Source organism: Lactuca sativa, chromosome 5 (genome assembly GCF_002870075.4).
Source record: "Lactuca sativa cultivar Salinas chromosome 5, Lsat_Salinas_v11, whole genome shotgun sequence".
Taxonomy (NCBI): Eukaryota; Viridiplantae; Streptophyta; class Magnoliopsida; order Asterales; family Asteraceae; genus Lactuca; species Lactuca sativa.
Genome location: NC_056627.2, coordinates 5,967,586 through 5,986,346, shown reverse-complemented (window position 1 = coordinate 5,986,346; position 18,761 = coordinate 5,967,586). Strand labels below are relative to the sequence as shown.

Here is an 18,761-nt window from a genome sequence, read left to right as displayed (position 1 = left end):
TGGATTGTTTGATCCATCTTATCCATCCTTCTATCTATTGTTTTTAGCATAGCCATGACCACGGATAAGTCTTCAGTAGCTGCATAAGCGGCTCCCCTAGTGACATCATGCCTAGGGTTGTGGTATTCTCTAGAGTGTTTAGAGAATTCTTCAATCAATTCTTTGATCACCGGGGGTGGCTTCTTTGTGAGCGGGCCTTGCGAGTCTAGTAACTGTCTGGTTGTGACATTGACTCCATCATAGAAGATGGATACTTCTTGCTGGCTGTTAAGGTCATGGTGTGGGCAGTTTCTTAGTAAGCTCTTGTACCCCTCCCATGCTTCATATAGCGACTCTCCAGCTTGTTGTTCAAAGTTAGCAATGGCCTTCTTCAACTTGGCTATCTTGGAAGGTGGGCAAAAGTGATCAATGAATTCTTCTTTCATCTTGGCCCAAGTGGTAACTGATCCGGGGGGAAGTGAGTTGAGCCAGTCTTTTGCAGCACCTTTGAATGTCACCGGAAGCATACGAAGTAGCTGAGTCTCGCGGGGCACATTTGGAACATTGAAGTAATCAGCTACATTATTGACTTCATCGAAATGTTTGTAGGCATCTTCATGGTCTTTTCCATAAAAAGGTATTTCCTTAAGTAGCGCTAGGATATGACCCTTTAGCTCGAAGGTAGCAGTCGCGGGAATTGCGGGTTGCACAAGTCCCGGGCCAGTTTCGTCCCGCATCCTCTTCTTCCATTCTCCCATGGGGATTTCATCAATGTTAGCCATTGTGACAGCTAACTCTTCCTCGGATTCGGTTTCGTGCTCGTATGTCGGGTCCTCTTCTTCCTCGGTCTCGTACTCGATATCCTCCTTAGCCGGTTCGTCGATTACTAAGGAAACGCTGGATGCTCCTGATTTGCTGCTCTTCTTTTTCCCAAAAACAGTCTTCAAATTGGACAAGGGTGATTTCTTTGGTGTACTTGAACTCTCTACGTCCTTTCCCTTGTTTCTTTTCAACGCGGTTTCGGGGTCTTCAAACAGGGGTACCAACGGGGTGTTTGATCCTCTGGTGATGAAAGTCCTGAAATAAACAAAATAAAAGCGTAAAAAGAACAAAAAAATTGTACTTAAAGAAATCGAAAATTTAACTGCTGATTACGCTGCTACTCGCCGAGTAGGTGCGACTGCACTCGGCGAGTACCAGTGTGTTTTTGATAAAAATTTAAACTTAATATTAAAACTAAAACAGATACTAAAACCTAATTACTGACTACTAACTGAATTAAAGTAACTTTATGCAAGTAGACTCACACAAAGGATCGAAAAAATTAGGAATTAGATTAATTATTTAGAACCGTTCCCCAGCAACGGCGCCAAAAACTTGTTGTGTGTAAAATGCACTTGTTTTATTCCCTACTTTTATTAAAATATTTAGCACACAAAGGCAGTGAACCTGTATTTTAGTGGTATAGTTTAGTAAGTAAGGTGTCGAACTCAGGGAACGGAAAATTAGACTAACAACTAATTTTAACTAAAACAATTAATGAAAGTAAAATGTTTTTCTTCTAGTTTTTCAAGACTAGAAACTTAATCAACACTTAATTAATTAAATGACTAAAACAAACAACTAGTTCATCAAATTTGATAAAGATGTTTCTATTTAGGTTCAACCAATTCACTCCTATGGTTATTTATATTTATGATAGATTAATTGTTATTGGCTACCAATTAAAGTGGTTAGGTTCATGTTCATTACTCCTAGCCCTTAGACAATTAACTAATTTAAGCGGTGATCAAATGTTTAAACTAATTAATTCCCTAGATTAATGATTTGGATTAAATAAGATTTGTAGTGGTGAATCAATTTAGTAAATTAATTAACCTCTTGTTTGATGGTTTCTCAAAACAAGCTCAATTAATCTAATTATTGTCTTATTAATCTTAGTTTCATAATCATTATTCCTAAGCATATGAATTGGTGTTCACATAGACATACGAGGTTAACAACTAAGAGATGTTCATGCAGCTTAATTGTCTTCCAATTAACAGAAAATAATCGTGATTAATGCATAAGGGTCTTTAACAAACTTAATTTAATAGATCACCAATAAACAATTAATCAACACTAAGTATTAAACCATAGGAGTTCCTTGGTATTCCCCAAACAGAAACAAAAACGAAATTAGTTCATAGTTGCAGTAAAATCACACACAAAAGCAAGTTCAACTAGATTAAACATACTTAAATCCTAAAGCTAAGTGGAATGATTAACCTAGTTGCTTCAATTCTTCAAAAGGTTGGAGATTAGAATTCCTCAGCGTCTTCCAGTGGCCTTAATCGCAGAAGGATCTTCCAAAATCGCCAAAAGTGTATTCCCCTCGGATAAAGGTTCGATTTTTATAGATATCTCAAAACAGGGGGTACTTGGCGAGTAGCAGACCCTACTCGCCGAGTAGACTCGTTGTTATCCGTCTTAGATCAGGAGTCGTGGCTATCTTCTGGAATATTCAGCTGGACGCGCCGAGTAGACTCGTGTACTCGCCGAGTAGATGGACTTTTGTTCCTCAATCTTCACTCTTTGGTCTTTAATTGCTTTTCCTTGCTCCCTTTCACTCCCAAGCATGTCTTTTGGACTGAAAACAAAATTTAAACAATATTAAGTACCTTTTGTCCATATTATTCACATAATTAGTTAAAAATGAATAAGAATGTATACTAAATAACTAACTAATTATGCACACATCAGTAAGCATCTTCATGGTCTTTTCCGTGGAAGGGGATCTCTTTGAGTTGAGCAAGAATGTGACCCTTAAGCTCAAAAGTGGCAGTTGCGGGAATTGCAGGTTGCACAAGTCTCAGGCCTGTATCATCTCGTATCCTCTTCTTCCATTCACCCATGGGAACTTCATCAATGTTGGCCATGGTGTTGTGCAAGTCTCTTTCTTGATCGATTTCCTCTTCGTATTCGGTTTCATAGTCGTATTCAAATTCAGCTTCTTTTGGGTTGTCTTCAATATCTTCTAGCCTACTTTCTTCACTCTTTCTACTGCTGGTCTCTCCTAGTTTCTTGTTCTTCTTCTTCTTCCCGAAAACAGTTTTCAAGCTAGTCAAAGGTGACTTCTTAGGTGTATTCGAGCCTTCAACGTCCCTGCCTATGTTTTTCCTCAACGATGATTCTGGGTCTTCAAAGGGGGGAACCAAAGGAGTGTTGGATCCTCTGGTCATGAAAATACTGCAACCAGAACAAGAGAAAAAAAACGCGTAAAAAGAACAAAAAAATGAAATAGAACGAAAAAAACTGCCAAACAGTAGTGGACTCGCCGAGTAGGGTTGACTGCACTCAGCGAGTTTACTGTATAAAAAGCTAAAAACTAATAATTACTAAAACTTAATCCTAATTACCGAATTACTAAAAAAAATAACTTTGTGTAAGATAACCCCACACAAAGGATCGATAAAACTAGTAATTAGATTTAATTTTTGAACCGTTCCCCGACAACGACGCCAAAAAACTTGATGTGAGTAAAAATGCACTGGTTTTATTCCTACTTTAAAAATATAGTTTTAGCATACAAAGGCAGTGAACCTGTCTTTTAGTGGTATAGTTAAATAAGTAGGGTATCGAACTCGGGGAACGGAAATTAAACTAATAACTAATTTTAACTAGACAAGTAATAAAAGTAAAGGGTTTTTCTATAGTTTTACAAGACTAGAAACTTAAACACACCTCCTAACACATAATTAACTAAGCAACTAAAACAAGTAAAAATTCACCAAATTTGATAAAAGGTTTCTGTTTAGGTCCAACTAATTCACTCCTATGGTCAATTTTATCATAAAGTATTATATTGATTGTTATTGGTTACCAACTATAGTGATTAGATTCGCATTCGCTATTACCAACCCTTAGGAAATTACTCAGTTTAAGCAGTGATCAAGTGTTCAAACTAATTAACTCCATAGTTCAATTATTTGGATTAAATAAGATTTGTAATTGGTTAATCAAATTGGTAGTTCAATTAACCTCTTGTTTGTAGGTTTACCAAACAAGCTCACACATTAATTTACCCATTCTCTAAGTAATCCTAGTTTCATATTCACTAATCCTAGGCATATAATGAAGTGTTCACATAAATCATATGAGGTTGACAATTAAGAGATGTTCATGCAGCCTAATTGTCTTCCAATTAACAAAAAATAGTTATAATCAATGCATAAGGTTCTTTAACAAACTTAGTTTATTAAAATCACCAATAATCAATCAAACAATGTATAAATCACACCATAGGAGTAAATTAATCTTTCCTAAACAGAAACTACGAAACTCAGCTCATGATTATAGCCACAGAGAAGCTAAAAACGAATTCAATTAAACTAAACATGATTCACTTCTAGATTAAGTGGAAGATTTAACCTAATTCACCTTGAGTCTTCTTAATGATCAAATATTAGGGTTCTTTAGGTCTCCAAAGGTATCTTCAATCGCATGTTGCTCTCCAAGGAAGCCAAAACTCCACAATTCAGGATCTCAACCGATATTTATAATTATCTCAAAACAGGGTCTACTCGGCGAGTAGGTGCCCAACTCGCCGAGTTCCTTTGAGAAATACATGTACAATAAGGAGTTTGGATATTGCTTCACGAACATTCAACTGGACTCGCCGATTAGGCCTCTAGACTCGCCGAGTAGGGTCAGATTTGTTCTTCTTTCTTCATTCTCCAGCTTCTGATTGCTTCTCCTTCTTTCTTTTTGCTCCCAAGCTTGTGTTATAGACTGAAAATATAATTTAGACATTATTAAGTACCTTTTATCCATATTATGCAAATAATTAGCTAATAATTGATAAAATTCTATACTTAACACATGGCTAAATATGCACATATCAGAATGACATAGCATTTCCAACTTTAGTAAGCATTGAAGGATGAAAGTTTCCACTCTTGATACACCTCCATAGATCTTCATCGATCCCGATCAAATAATCTTCCATCCTATCGGTCCATTGATCATAGTACCCAAGGATCAACATAGGAATTTTGGTTGAATAACCAATAAGATGAGAGAATTCTATCATTGTGTTCATATTAAAGTTAGCCACTGTTTTACGGACTTGAAATGTGAAAAGCTTCAAAATTTGGAATCCGAGGAAAAAATCTTCCATAAATCAAACGCAGAACACCCGATTAAACAAACTAAAAGCATAATCGAATCAATACAGAAGATCTGTAAAGATTTTCAAAATCAAAAGTGAGAAATATTGTAACGACCATAAAACTTTAACAAATTTTAAACTTTTCAAAAACAACCCATTTTCATAGTGTTACTACAAAAAGGTTTTCAATACAGTTATTATCAGAGTCTTCCCAGAACCACATCATAAAACATAATCATGAGGAGCGGTACGATCATGCCTTTGCCTTGCCACAGTCTCCTGAAGAACCTGAAAAACATTAAACCACAACTGTAAGCCCGAAAGCTTAGTGAGATACCCCCAAAATACCAACCACATATACCATACACGCATAACATGCCATATCATATCAAAACACAGAACAACCATACACTTCGGGTCTACTGTGTGACTGGTCCGCCGCACCGGCCAACAGTCCACCTGGTCCACCCTCCGAGTCTAACCATATACATCGAGTCTGCAATGTGATTGGTCCGCCCGCACTCGGCCTTCAATCCACCTGGTCCACTCTCTGAGTCTACAGTATGACTGGTCCACCCACACTGGGCCTTCAGTCGGCCTGGTCCACTCTCCGAGCCTCGGCACGTCTGGTCCGCCCTCTTGGGGCCTACAGCCTATCCGGACCGCTCGCTGGGCCTTCGAGATAACCAGTCTACCCTGGGTATGTTGGCCTACAGCACAAAGCAGGACCCACCTCAACCCAACCCCAATCCAACAACCATGTGCACATAAACATACAATCATATAACAATTCACAGTCAACAAGCCGATCTAGCAGATCACATAACATTCCATCATCCTAACCAGGATACCGACCTAACCGATCACTAGCATAGCATTATCCTAAATACCAGGATACCGACCTTAACCAGGTTTCTAACATATACCATCTTAGCTACCAGGATGCAAGCATATCAAAGTAATAACATAACAACAAATACCCGGATCTCAATCCGATAATGGGCCGGCCTTGGTGCCTTAGACCCTGTTGATATAGTGAGGATAACTAACCTCGCAACTGCCGACTGAAAGATAAGACCAAGATGCTCCGACCACTAATACATTCTCAACCACTAGCCAACACCAACACTGAACTCAAACAAAAGCCAACAATTACCAAAATGCCCCTGGAAGTCAACTGGTCAACCCTTGGTCAAAGTCAACCTCCTGACTAACTCTACTCGCCGAGTCAACCCGATGACTCGCCGAGTCCTCATGCTCAGAACTTCCCCAATCCACGACTCGACTCGTCGAGTCACCCCAAGACTCGCCGATTCCCATGACTCTGATTCCCCTCGCACTCAACTCACCGAGTCCTCCCTTGACTCACTGATTCATGGCTCCACCAGAAGAAGTTTGGACCTCACGACCAGACTCGCCGAGTCCAAGAACAGACTCACCGAGTCCAAGGCTATCTTCAACCTACTCGCCGAATTGTTCTTCCAACTCGCCGAGTTCCAGTCCATCTTCAAGCAACTCGCCGAGTACACCTTTGTGACTTGTCGAGTGCCTCTAGATCTTAACCCATACAGAAGCCTTCCAGGCCATGCAGTTGATCCAAAACGTAGATCTACCCTTCTACAATCCATCCATCACGTAAAGTGGCAAACTTTACGTGAATCCAAAGAGATCTAGGCATTATACACTCTAGAGCTAGGGTTTGGGACAAGACGACTTCACCAAACACTCAAGAAGAGGGACTTTAATTCACTCTAGACCCTCTCCATTCCAGATATGAGGTAGCAACCTCAGATCTAACCTTCAAACTTGAAATACCACAAGCTAAACTATCCACACATTCCAAAATGATGAATCTAGATGAATAACAGCCCAAGAAATGAAGTAAGACCTCAAAAGGAAGCCCCAACAGAAGAGAAATCCGAATCTTAGCAAAGCCCCTTGCTCCAAGCCTCCTAACTCTCCGAGATCTTCTCCAAAATCTCTTCTCCAAGGTTCAAATGCACTCAAATCCCTCACAATTGCGTCTTAGGGTTTTTTGGACTTCAAGAGAGGGTAAAGAGGCCGGTGAGAGGATATAATGTCCTTTATATAGGGCTCATCCTCCGAAATTAGGGTTTTCTCCACTCAACGCCTACTCGCCGAGTCCAGCCTCCGACTCGCCGAGTTGGCCACTTAACACGCGACCAGAGTCGCGACCCTACTCGCCGAGTCCACCCATGGACTCGCTGAGTTCCCCTTTTATACTTACACTTTGAACCCTGAATTTGCACTCCTGAACTTGGGATGTTACAATTCTCCCCCACTTAAATTAGGCTTCGTCCTCGAAGCCTGCGGAAACTCAACTCCAGAACTACTCCCGCAATGCACCACCTGGCATTAACCAGACCAAGTTACTCAAGGCACAACCAACGAAACCCAAAACCCAATTTTTCCTTTCGCGGTGTTCTGACCACCGCTTCAAGCCGGCCACCGACCTCATCCACACTTATTACTGAGTATCACTCCATGATATATCACTCACTCCAAATCACGACAATCGCTTGACCCATACGAGCTAGAAATAACCATGAACCACCAGAATCCCGATCTGAGTCCAACTCTATCCACTCCAGGTTGACAGAAGGACACATCCTTCAGTCTCAGAGCAACTCCCATGAGTTCTCCTCTGCAATCTCATACCCTTGCCGGACTGGTTCTAACATCCTCGGGTTGGGAAAACCCGATGCACTAACGACACCTCCAAACATCCCCCAGGATGAATTACCACTACATACACAAATCCTTGATCAAAATCAAGCTGGGAATCCAAGACTCCATCCCTACATCCCTTCCGAGCCTCTTGGCTCTACACCCTCGGAATTTCTTTCGTGACCTCGGCGGGCATCCAAACTGGGTGTGATTCCATACTACTGTCGCAAACCGCTGCTCAATGACCATAATTGGAACACTCCAATCACAACTCTGCACTACTGCTTTCACTTCCGTGAACTTACACTCCTTCTCGGAGCTACATTCTTTTCCCTTTCCTTACCAAGGAAAACCACTTGGCTGCCTTGACACTACCACAAGTGCCACGATGCTCACCCAATACTACACCATTTCCTTATAGCTTAACCGTTATCCCATGCACCACACATACTCTGAATCCGCTCGCAGGGACCCTCGAGTCCATGCACTACCTCTACTACTTATGATAAATATCTGGGTCCAGACCTTCAAATGCTATCACATCGCGACATACTCATTCCATATCCTCAAACAGATCTATCAACACATGCAGAGTCTTCAGCATGACTGGACCGCCTTACCAGGCCTTCAGCCAATCTGGACCACTCTCAGAACCTTCAGCAGATCTGGACCGCCCTCCAGGGCCTTCAGTCTGGCTGGACCGTTCTCCGAGCCTTCGGCCTGACTGGTACGCCTACCGGCCTTCAGTCTATCCGGTCCGCTCAACTAGCATTCATCATTCCGAGTCTTCCCTCCGGGAAACTCTCCCATGCATACTGTTCTAGCCCTCTAGGGGTTCCAAACTCTATCTCCATCCTACATACTCAAACCCGGCCTGATCCCAGGCCCTCCACAATCAAATACCCTTGGTCTGTATCCCGCCCCGCATGCCTGCCACTTACCCATACCAGCCTACGCTCTTGGCTGACAGAAACACTGCTGAATCCCAAGTAGCTAAACAACCTCTCATGCTCATCGATCTTCCGGAGAATTTTCCAATTCTCCCCCACTTAGAGCACTGACTATCAACCACCGGTCGCCATCACCGACCTCCCTTATCAACCTTACACAACACAATCCCTTGCACGCGAACTGGTTCCCATTAGAACGAGCAACCTTCACAAAATCACATATTAGAACGGATCATCTCACCTTGAAAGAAACCCGACCTTCAGCTAACCATTCCTCAGACTGCAGATGTTGCCCGACATTCAGATCAAACGCCAGATTCCCACTAAAACCCTCATGAATGATAACCAATGAAATTCCCAACACTATACCCATAACCATACCATAACCCTCAAAGAACAACGAATACAATACTGAAAACCACACAACGAGACTAGCAGACAAACAATACTCCATAATAATCACAAGATAACAAGACATCAAGAAAGAAACATACCCGTAGCTGCATCCGGCACTGCCCTGACCTCCTCTGCTGTAAGCTGAAAAGCACGACCCTGAGCCCTTGGGGGCTCCGCTCCACCCTGACCTCCACCCATGATCCTCAATGTGGCCGGTGCTGGAGCCTGCACCGGTCCTGCAGTAAGTTGTGGACAGTTGACCCTCAAGTGTCCAACCTGATGGCAATGATAACAAACCCTCAAATCCCGAATCGGGGCTGACTGCCGACAATCCCTCGCATAGTGCCCCTCCTTTCCGCACTTGCGGCATGCACCACCGGACCTAAAAACTCCGGTGTGACCTTTCCCACACTTCCCACAAGTGTGGCTGCTCTGATCTCCCACCCTATAATCAACGGTATTGGACCGTTTCGGCGCTGACTGCGACTGCACCGGAGCCTGCCTCAGCTCTTGCAACTGCAACTCAATCTCCAACTCATGCCGCCTGGCGGCCTCCTGCAACTCCAACAAGGTCTCGCACCTCTGCGTAGACACAAACTGTCTGATATCCCTCTTGAGCATACTCAGATATCGGGACATCTGAGCCTGCTTCGAAGCGAACTCAGGGCAAAACATCGCCTTCTCAGTGAACATCCTGGTGATCTCCATCACCGACTCCGAATCCTGCTTCAGTTCCAGGAACTCCTGAGCTAATCTCTCCCTCTCAACCAGCGGAACATAACGAGTGCTGAACATCTCCCGGAACTGATCCCATGAAACCTCAGCTCTCTGCGCATCCGAATATGACCCCGTGGTCAATCTCCACCAATCCTTCGTCCCGAGCCTCAACAGGTTCAGAGCACACCTTACCCTCTGATCAGCAGGGCATGAACACGTGAAGAAACACCCCTCCACATCCGACAACCATCTCATAGCAACAATCGGGTCCTGAACTCCATCAAAGGTAGGAGGCTTCGTATTATCGAAGTCCCGATACTGAAAACCTCGACCAACTCCTCCCCCTGCCACTGCTACAGCCGTTGTAGCCGTCGCGGCAGCCGTCTCTGTGAGAGCTGCATAACGCTCATCAAAATACTCAATCATGGCGGTCTTGATCGACCCAAAGAGTTCCGGCAACTCGGCCCGGAACAACGCAACAACCTCATCATGCAGGATCTCACGAATCCTAGCGTCCAACTCGCCTGTGCTCAGCTGACCAATAACCTTGGGCGGTACTGACCCACCCTAACCGTCCTCTCCAACTCCCGATCCTGACTCGGATCCGCTTCCAGCATGCCTCGTACCCACCATACTGAAAAAAATCGCAATATCTCAGATACCTCCCACAAACCCGGGAACCAACTCCCAACTCAACCCTAGAGGTCATGGTTTCCCTGATACGCGTATTGTGCTTTCAGTAGTACGGGCCCATACTACCACAACACCCTAGTGAAAAACATACATAACAAGCGCTCAATCCTCACTCCTAGAGGAACACCGGAAATCTCCCACAGAGGAACCCTAGGCTAGCAGGCATCATAAATCAGTCAACATTATCATGAAATCCTGAAGATCTCTAGCCTAATTCTAGCATGCTGTTCTATCAAAGATCAAAAACAAATATCATGTATGGTACTTTGGGGTTACTTACTGGCTCCGGCTGATCGTACCTCCACGTCCTCCTTTACTCATTTTGAAAACCATTTTAAATTCTCTTTTAAAAACTCTCTCTGATTTGAGACTGGATTCACACGAATGTTCCTCCAATTCACTCAAATCAAGGCTCTGATACCAACTTGTAATGACCATAAAACTTTAACAAATTTTAAACTTTCAAAAACAACCCATTTTCATAATGTTATTACAAAAAGGTTTTCAATATAGTTATTGTCAGAGTCTTCCCAGAACCACATCATAAAACACAATCATGAGGAGCGATACGATCACGCCTTTGCCTTACCACAGTCTCCTGAAGAACCTGAAAAACATTAAACCACAACTATAAGCCCGAAAGCTTAGTGAGATACCCCCAAAATACCAACCACATATATCATACACGCATAACATGCCATATGATATCAGAACACAGAACAGTCATGCACTTCGGGTCTACTGTGTGACTGGTCCGCCGCACCGGCCAACAGTCCACCTGGTCCACTCTCCGAGTCTAGCCATATACATCGAGTCTGCAGTGTGATTGGTCCGCCCGCACCGAGCCTTCAATCCACCTGGTCCACTCTCTGAGTCTACAGTATGACTGGTCCGCCCGCACTGGGCCTTCAGTCGGCCTGGTCCACTCTCCGAGCCTCGGCACGTCTGGTCCGCCCTCTTGGGGCCTACAGCCTATCCGGACCGCTCGTTGGGCCTTCGAGATAACCAGTCTACCCTGGGTATGTTGGCCTACAGCACAAAGCAGGACCCACCTCAACCCAACCCCAATCCAACAACCATGTGCACATAAACATACAATCATATAACAATTCACAGTCAACAAGCCGATCTAGCAGATCACATAACATATCATCATCCTAACCAGGATATCGACCTAACCGGTCACTAGCATAGCATTATCCTAAATACCAGGATACCGACCTTAACCAGGTCTCTAACATATACCATCTTAGCTACCAGGATGCAAGCATATCAAGGTAATAACATGACAACAAATACCCGGATCTCAATCCGATAATGGGCCGACCATGGTGCCTTAGACCCTGTTGATATAGTGAGGATAACTCACCTCGCAACTGCCAACTGAAAGATTAGACCAAGATGCTCCGACCACTAATACATTCTCAACCACTAGCCAACACCAACACTGAACTCAAACAAAATCCAATAATTACCAAAATGCCCCTGGAAGTCAACTGGTCAACCCTTGGTCAAAGTCAACTTCCTGACTAATTCTACTCGCCGAGTCAACCCGATGACTCACCGAGTCCTCATGCTCAGAACTTCCCCAATCCACGACTCGACTCGCCGAGTCACCCTGAGACTCGCCGATTCCCATGACTCTGATTCCCCTCGCACTCAACTCACCGAGTCCTCCCTTGACTCACTGATTCATGGCTCCACCAGAAGAAGTTTGGACCTCACGACCAGACTCGCCGAGTCCAAGGCTATCTTCAACCTACTCGCCGAATTGTTCTTCCAACTCGCCGAGTTCCAGTCCATCTTCAAGCAACTCGCCGAGTACACCTTTGCGACTCGTCGAGTGCCTCTAGATCTTAACCCATACAGAAGCCTTCCAGGCCATGCAGTTGATCCAAAACATAGATCTACCCTTCTACAATCCATCCATCACGTAAAGTGGCAAACTTTACGTGAATCCAAAGAGATCTAGGCATTATACACTCTAAGGATAGGGTTTAGGACAAGATGACTTCACCAAACACTCAAGAACAGGGACTTTAATGCACTCTAGACCCTCTCCATTCCAGATATGAGGTAGCAACCTCAGATCTAACCTTCATACTTGAAATACAACAAGCTAAACTTTCCACACATTCCAAAATGATGAATCTAGATGAATAACAGCCCAAGAAACGAAGTAATACCTCAAAAGGAAGCCCCAACATAAGAGAAATCCGAATCTTAGTAAAGCCCCTTGCTCCAAGCCTCCTAACTCTCCGAGATCTTCTCCAAAATCTCTTCTCCAAGGTTCAAATGCACTCAAATCCCTCATAATCGCGTCTTAGGGTTTTTTGGAGTTCAAGAGAGGGTAAAGAGGCTGGGGAGAGGGTATAATGTCCTTTATATAGGGCTCATCCTCCAAAATTAGGGTTTTCTCCACTCAGCGCCTACTCGCCGAGTCCAGCCTCCGACTCGCCGAGTTGGCCACTTACCACGCGACCAGAGTCGCGACCCTACTCACCGAGTCCACCCATGTACTCGTCGAGTTCCCCTTTTATACTTACACTATGAACCCTGAATTTGCACTCCTGAACTTGGGATGTTACAAATATTTTGAAACTAGAACAAGATTCAAAAACTTTTGAAAACTCGAGAAAATCAGACAACAATTGTATGAATCCTGCTCTGATACTAAATGTAGCTCTAATATATCGAGTATATGAGATGAAATTCGAGTTTGAATTGATTCTAGAACACAAGAGTAAATTTAAGGGATAATGTCACTGTAGTACATGAAACTTTCATCAATTGGGTAAATTGGTCCTTAAAGTTTTTTTTGGTACATTAGGCCAGTAAACTCGTAAGTGACCTTTTAATTATACCTTTTTGTCAAGTTTTAGAAGGTTTCCCGATTGAACTTTAATATATGTGAATTAATATATATTTTTTGTCTAATCCAATGCCACGTGAGATATGTCATGTCAATTAATGATATAAGAAGCTTAAGTCCTATCGTCTTCAACTATCGAACTTCAGTCGTCTTCATTAATCAGCTGTAAAAGAAACCGAGTTAGGGTTTGTGATGCATTCCTGTGATCGAGCTGAAGAAACAAAGTAGTCGCAACAATGGCACAATCAGAACCTAATGGATTGTTTGCGATGGTGGAACTGAACTACCAAGGGGTATTTAATCGAAATCCTTTCTCTTACACTGGTGGTGTCAAAACCATGTTTACTGATGTTGACTTTTCTTCTATGACTTATCACGAGTTTGTTAACTTCTTTGAATGTTTCATGCATGAAGAGTGTAAAAAGTTTTACTATTGTGAACTAGGCAATTCCCTGATGGAAAGGCTTAATCCCATTTCAAATGATGTGGAATATGCTGCTTTTATTTTTGATGGTTATGGAACAGATGGTATAATTTCGGTTTATGTGGATCATATTGGGGTTGGTGTTGATGGGTGGCTTGATGATGAAGATAATGATGATGATGAACATGAGTCTTGTATTGATGGTGAAAATGAAGACAACATAGATGAACTTAGAAATGCTGCCTTTGAATTTAATGAGAATGTAGTGCATATGAATAAGACATCAAATGATCCTTTCTTGAGTAAGTTATGTGCTGATGATGAGGATGAAAACAACATTGTATATGATGACAATGGGAGAGAAGTTGAAGTTAACATACAAACTCATTTCATATTTAATGAGCTATTACACTGGAAAAAACAAAAACCAATTCTAAGGATGAGATTTAAGGGTCCAGGGCAAGTAAAATCAATGTTGTGTAACTATGCTGTAACTAATGGATATTAATTGTGTTTTGAAAAAATGATAGGATAAGACTTTTAGTGAGGTGTAGCAAGGGTGCTTGCAAATTTAGATTATGGGCTTCCTGGATGAGTGATGAAGAGAGTTTCCAAATCAAGTCACTAAAAGCTGATCATAATTGTGCTAAGAACTTCAAGTTTGGATCATTGGTGACATATACATGGATTGGGATTCACTATACCAAAGAGATTGTAGAAAGTCAGAAAATAAGTGTAAGGAAGCTTAGGTTAAAGGTAATGGCCAAGTTTGGTATCCAAGTTAGTATGGGGCAATGTAGAAGAGAAAAGAAGTATGCACTGAAACTTGTTGAAGGTAGCCTTGTTGAACATTATGGTAAGCTATGGTCATATGGTCATGAGATTTTAAGGACAAATCCTAGGTCAACTGTGAAACTAGATATGGAGGATGGTCCAGATGGAAAGAAATATTTAAGCAGGTTCTATTGTTGTTTTCAAGGAGTTAAACAAGGTTGGATTGATGGGTGTAGAAGGGTAATTGGTCTTGATGGATGTTTTCTTAAAGGTGTTTGTAAGCGATAATTGATTTGTGCTATTGGGAGGGATGCAAATGACAAGATATATCCTATTGCTTAGGCAGTGGTTAATGTGGAGAACAAGCAGAATTGGAAGTGGTTTTTAGAGCTTCTCATTGATGATCTAAACTTGAATTTAGGCAATGGTTTCAGTTTAATGTCAGACCAACATAAGGTTAGTATTTTACATAGTAATGTATTTATGTTTATTTTACACTATCTGAATTAAACCTTTATACTACTACAGGGTTTGATAGATGTTGTTACAGAGTTGCTTCCATATGTAGAGCACAGGCAGTGTGCTAGACATATTTGCCAGAATTTGCAGAAGAGATCTACTGGTGCCATATATCATACCTTGTTTTGGAGAGCATCTAAAGCCACAACTGAGCATGCTTTTAAAGTTGTGATGAAAGAAATTGAGACATTGAACCCAGATGCCCATCAATATCTCATGGAGAAAGATCCTAAAACATGGTCAAGAGCTTTCTTTCAAACTGGAAGGTGTTGTGATGCAGTTGAAAAAGGGTTCTCAAAAAGTTTTAATGTTGTAATAGTAGATGCCAGGAAGAAGCCCATAATAACCATGTTAGAGGAGATAAGATTATACATGATGGACATAATCTACAACATGAAATTAAAGGGACAACAATGGGGAAATCATATTTGTCCAGAGATAAGGGATAAGGTGAATTTGCTTAAAAAAAGCTCAAAGGCATTATCAGGTACTACCAAGTGGATTAAACCAGTTTGAGGTAAGGGGAGCAATAGATGCAAATGAGGTGGACTTAGAAAGGAAAACATGCTCATGTAGGTTGTGACAATTGAATGGATATGGATGTGCTCATTCTGTAGCTAGCATATCCTTTCTTAATAGGGATGTAGAAGCCTATGTAGACAACATGTTTAGCACAACCACATTTAGGAAGGCATATAATTACAGAATCGCTCCCATGAATAGCAGTGACATGTGGCTAGAGACAAATTATACTCCACCATTGCCTCCTATTAATAGAAGGATGCCTGGTAGGCCAGCTACTAAGAGGAAGAAATCCACTATAGAGAATACAGGAACACACAGGGTTTCTAAGGCTGGAAAGAAAATCAGATGTAGTATTTGCAAGGAGATATGTCAGAACAAGGCCACTTGTCCACATAGAAGGCCCCAAAAGTTAAATATGAAGAAACAGAAGAAACAAAAAGTTTATGTGAAGCAAAATGCAGGACATGTAAAACAATTTAAAATATAAAATTAATTACATATAACTTGTTACTAACATAATTATATCATGCCATATAGGGTAGTACAAGTGAACCACAACAACATAAAGAGGTTGAAATGACTCCAAGTGAGATGGATACTACTCAAAATGATATGCAAGTTGCTCCTACTGATGTCGAATCTAGTAGTGCAGGGAATTTTAGTCATTATATGTAATTTACTCCACCTAGATGTTATGAAGGTGATGAGGGTGTTATGGGTGAGGAAGCTGATGTGGTTGAGGAAGCTATTATGGTTGATGAGGTTGTTCAAGATGAGGAGGCTGAGGAGGTTGATCCTGTTATCCAGTTAATAATGTAAATGTTCAGGAGGTTGATGAGGTTAATCCTAATGCCCAAGTTGATAATGGCAATGTTCAGGAGGTTGCTCATGTTATCCAAGTTGATAATGTAAATGTTCAGGAGGTTGATGAGGTTAATCCTAATGCCCAAGTTGATAATGGTAATGTTCAGGAGGTTGCTCCTGTTATCCAAGTTCATCAGGTTAGTGTTCGGCCAATTTCAGAGATTTTGAAGAGGATAAGGAGAAGAAAGTCAGAGAGAATATTGAAGCTGAAATTAGGCAAAACAATTGGTGGTGTTGATGATCCAATAAATTCGAAGGGAAAAGCTCTTGTAATTGATTAGTGTTTATTGTAATTTGTATTTAAAGTTTATGTAATTGGATGATGGTAAATTGGATATAAAGTTTATGTAATAGGATGATGGTAATTTAGATTTAAAGTTTATGTAATAGGATGTTGGTAATTTATATTTAAGTATGTATGACATAAAAGGGTATTTTAGTCATTTAAGCATGTATGAAAGAAAAGGGTATTTTGGTCATTTAAGTATGTATGAAAGAAAAAGGGTATTTTGGTCATTTAAGTATGTATGAAAGAAAAAGGGTATTTTGGTCATTTAAGTATTTATGAAAGAAAAGGGTATGTTAGTCATTTATTTATGTATGACAAATAAGGGTATGTAGGTCATTTATTTATGTATGAAAAAAGGGTATTTTGGTCATTTAAGTATGTATGACAGAAAAGGGTATTTTGGTCATTTAAGTAAGTATGACAAAAAAAGGGTATGTTGGTCATTTATTTATATATGACAGAAAAGGGTATGTTGGTCATTTATTTATGTATGACATGAAGTATGAAAGTATGTTTCCTTTTTAAGTAAAATCATGATATTTGGCTTTGAATATTTATGCATGGAAAAAATTGGAATAATGTGCATGCATGGGGATGTTTTATATGGTCCCAGATATGGTTTTTTAATGGCTTCACAGGTCCCATTTTTTCATTATTAAAACACTCACTGACTACAAATGGTCCCCATACACATAGTGTACTTCCACATGGACCACTTCCTAATTTGTTCCCAAATTTAAAACATGCACAACAACCAATCTAATTAAATATACTTGTTGGGAATACAGGCCATGCATATGTTTGATTAACATCATCTGATTATACAAAATGCCCTACAATTGGGACTTTGAATATTTTTTTACATTACTTATCATATGCCCTTTCATTAGGGACTTACCACCTTACAACATCAACACATTAAGGTTGATAACCCCAACTTATAACTAAAAGCAGCTTCAATACATACAAAATGCCCATCATTACTGACTTTCTAGTATGCCTTTACAAAAAATACAAGGGATCCCAAAAAAAAACAAAAGCTTACACTAACCAACAAAACTAACTACAATCACCCCTAACTTCAAAACACATAGGGACAAGCAAGCAAACAACAGGGCAACTATCATATTGTACCTGCATATTGCCTTCCTTGCATCATGAACTTCTTTCTCACTCTTTGCCACCTTATATTGCTCCTGTGACAACAGAACCTCCACTTCAGCAATCCTTCAGCAATCCTTCTCCTCAATTTGTTTATCTCAGATAGTTCATCTTTGGCATCCAGTTTCTGCTTCAGAGAATATAGCAGGTTTTTGTAGTACCCGTCTGTCCGTTCTTCATCTTTCCATTCAAAGAAGTTACATTTCCTCAACCTAGTCTATAAAAAGCCAATAAAATTAGGGTTTGACTGACAATCACAAATCAGCTACCTTTAATGTACCAACGAAATGGGTTTTATTCACACTGATCGTCAAGAAGCAAATAAAATTAGGGTTTTATTCACAGTGATTGTCACACATCAAACCATAAAATACTAACTTATCAAAATCAAGAGAATCGGGACCTCCCATACTGTTTTGACAATTCCAGAATCGCCTCCCAGGGTTTGTTATCTTCCAACAGGTTCGTTCTTTAGCTGGAACGACACAATCACAAACCTTTACCCCTTCTTGCGACTGAACATGAGTGACTTGTAGCTGATTCCTTGACGTCGATGAGCTCGAAGACATTCTTCTTCAGGACGGAAATAGTCGGGGGGGGGGGGAGAAGTCTTTGACTTTTCAGAGAAGGGTAAGTAAAGATTTAATGGAGGTCCGAATAAGGGTTTGAATTAAGAAGCCTATATCGACAACTGGACTACTTCGACACATAAGCTTCCCACGTAAGCTTATTGGACACATCAGCATGCCACATAAGCATTG

At 41.2% G+C, this 18,761-nt stretch overlaps 1 non-coding gene across 1 annotated transcript; it reads left to right on the top strand.

Moving 5' to 3' along the window:
* The first annotated feature begins 270 nt into the window (after positions 1-270).
* LOC111889649 (small nucleolar RNA R71) lies at positions 271-377 on the top strand. The gene has a single exon (XR_002849604.1). It is a non-coding gene; the product is annotated as a small nucleolar RNA R71 (small nucleolar RNA).
* Positions 378-18,761: the final 18,384 nt, after the last annotated feature.